Genomic DNA, 3,305 nt, shown 5'->3' on the forward strand with positions numbered 1-3,305 from the left:
TCAAATATTTTGGGAGTTACTTGTGTTCACTGAGATTGACTTCGGATATATTGTGTTCGTTGTCATGAAACTACATGTGCCGGTGTAGGTGTAGATGGCCACTTTGTGGTATAGACTACGACATAGTGCTCTCCCTCGAGAGAGTACTATTTTGTGCTATTATTAGCATGGCTGAGTCAATTCGTACGACACTAGCATGTGACGACCTGAGCAAGTAGGGTATATATTACTTGCTGCTAGGTACATAACCTAGTTGACTTTCTTATGTCGGTGATGATATAGTACTCCCAGTGAAAGGTAAGGATGGTTTCTTATGTTTAGGCCTAAGGAGCCAAAAGTGATTTCAATGACCTAAAACAAATGGAATGATTTTGTATGATTTTATCCAAAATCTTGGATTGATGTAAACATTTTAAAAGTTTATATTGTGGTTTATATTTTACTTGTCTTTTATTTAAAATGACAAGGATCATAAATTGATAAAACTTCTTATCGTTTTATATAAAATATTGATGCATTAGTTTTTTTTATAAAGTTTGTCTCAAGAACTTAAGTTAGAGAGAGTCTATGCCACTTATTGAGTGCCGCTGTGGTGTGCTCACCCCTTAGGGACTCCCCTCTAGGGTCCCTCTTATTTTATATGTTTCAGGATGAGGTATGATACGTGGCATGCGGCAAAGGATAGGATGACTCTCTTTCCAAGGTATTATGAAGCACCGGTTTTATTTCGTGGTAGCTATCATGTATATTCTTATTTTCTTTTGTTGGAATTACTCGAAGTGTTGGTTCTATTTTTTGGTATAGAGGCTCCATAGATAATTATGTTAGATTGTAAAAAATAGGATTGTGGACGTCATGCATAAAGGAATAATCATTTAATTTGATTATATCATTTTTATGAAAAGTTTCATGTATGATTTTGGAAATGAAAAATATGTTGTGACTTGATTTGAAAATGTATAAGATTTTCAATTGGCTTCCGCAATTATACTTATTCTTGACATATGGGTTGGTTCACTCGGGTCGGGTAGTGTGCCGTGTGGCGGTCACGCAGATTTGGGTCGTGACAAACTTAGTATCAGAGCACTAGCTTCTAAGTCGAGTCCTAGAAAGTCTATGGAGCCGTGTCAAGTAGAGTCCCTCTTATCGGTATGTTGCCGGCCACACTTATATCGGGGAGGCTACAATGACATCTAGGGTGTTTCACTTTCTTCATACTCCAGATTGTGCGTTTGTGCATGAAGTGAGAGTGCGGATTCTCGATCGTATTAATTACCTGTTGTGGAAGATATACAAGTGATGAGAATAAAGCTCAAGGTTCAAGTAATAATACAAGATGTTTGGGCTAATAGCCCGAAAGTGTCAAATGTTTTCAAATGGAAAGATAATTCGAGAATGGATTGGGACTGATATATAGTCAACACGCATGTGTCACGACCCGAAATTCCCACCTTCGGATCGTGATGGTGCCTAACATTTTACTTTCTAGGCAAGCCAACGTTATAATAATATTATCCATTTTAAAACAAATTTTAAATTTATTAATAACAAAGAATTAAATGCGGAAGTAAAGTCTGAAATGTAGTGAATAATCCATAAAATAGCGGTGTCTAAATACCATCCCAAAATTGGTGTCACAAGTGCACGAGCTTCTAGAATAATACAAATAAAGGTCTGAATAAAGTTAAGCTGCCTGGAAACAAACACACAACTAAAGTAAAGTAGACGGGGACTTCAGAACTGCGGATGCCGTGCAGTTATACCTCAAGTCTCCTCTGGTAGCTGAAATCCGAGCAAGTTTATGGTACGCCGCTAGAACCAACTCCGAAATCTGCACAAGAAGTGCAGAGTGTAGTATCAGTACAACCGACCCCATGTACTGATAAGTGCCAAGCCTAACCTCGACGAAGTAGTGACGAGGCTAAGGCAGGTCACTTACAATAACCTGTACGCAACAATAGTAATAACAACAACAATAGAAATAAATCAGGTAACTCTCATTTTTAACAGTTGAAGCCAATTCAGCAGTCATAACCAATTATTATTTCCATCAATTTCCGTTGCAGCGTGCAACCCGCTCACACAACATATTCATTTTCAATCCTCCCATAGATTTATTTTAATCAAGTATATATACACTTTTAAATAAGTATGTTTAGATATATAGAGAGAGAGAGAGACTTTTAAATAAGTCTGTTGCGGCGAGCAACCCGATGCCCCAATATAGACTTTTAAACAAGTTTATTGCGGCGTGCAACCCGATCCCCAATATGGATTTTAATAAGTCTGTTGCGGCATGCAACCCGATCCCCGATATGTACTTTTAATAAGTATGTTGCGGCGTGCAACCCGATCCCCCAATATGTTCATTTCAATCAATTCTGTTGCGGCGTGCAACCCACTCTTCCAATATATCCATTTACCAATTCTTATAGAAGAAATTGCCCCAATAAATGCAACAATTAATATAAAATTTTAAGACAACAAACATACAATAATTATGATTTAATTATAAAACAAACAATAACAAATAACAATTTATTATGGAAATCAGGGAGAAAATAGGCAGTTTACTACTTAATATATTAAATGTCAAGTAGCAATTAATGCACATAAATCAAATTAGCATGTAGCAATCATTGCAAGAATTCAAGAATTAATATTTGACAAAGAATATGAGAGAAACAATTATCATAATAATTAGTTCGTGTATTAAAATAAATTTAGGATTTTCAAATAATTATGCAAACAATTAATTTGACGACGTATAGACACTCGTCACCTCGCCTATACGTCATTCACATGCATTTCACATAACAAATAATTTAAGGGTTCTATTCCCTCAAGTCAAGGTTAACCACGACACTTATCTTGCTTTGCAAATTTTCAATCAATTACTCGACCACAACTTTTCCCTTTGAATTTATCTCCAAAAGCATAGAATCTATTCACAAATAATTCGATATACTCAATACGATCATAGGAATTAATTCCATATGAATTTACTAATTTTTCGAATAAAAATTTGAAATTCATTTTAAAAATCGACAGTGGGGCCCACGTCTCAAATCTAAAAAAAAAACCTCATAAAATTCGAACACCCATTCATTCCGCTACGAGTTCAACCATACAAAAATTATCCGATTCCGATGTCAAATGGACATTCAAATCTTAAATTTTCGTTTTTGGAAGATTTTATAAAAATCTGATTTTTCTCCATTAAATTCACGGATTCATGATGTAAATGAGTATGGAATCATGAAATATAATCAATATAGGATAAGGAACACTTACCCTAATGTTTT

Source organism: Nicotiana tabacum, chromosome 17 (assembly GCF_000715075.1).
Source record: "Nicotiana tabacum cultivar K326 chromosome 17, ASM71507v2, whole genome shotgun sequence".
Taxonomy (NCBI): domain Eukaryota; kingdom Viridiplantae; phylum Streptophyta; class Magnoliopsida; order Solanales; family Solanaceae; genus Nicotiana; species Nicotiana tabacum.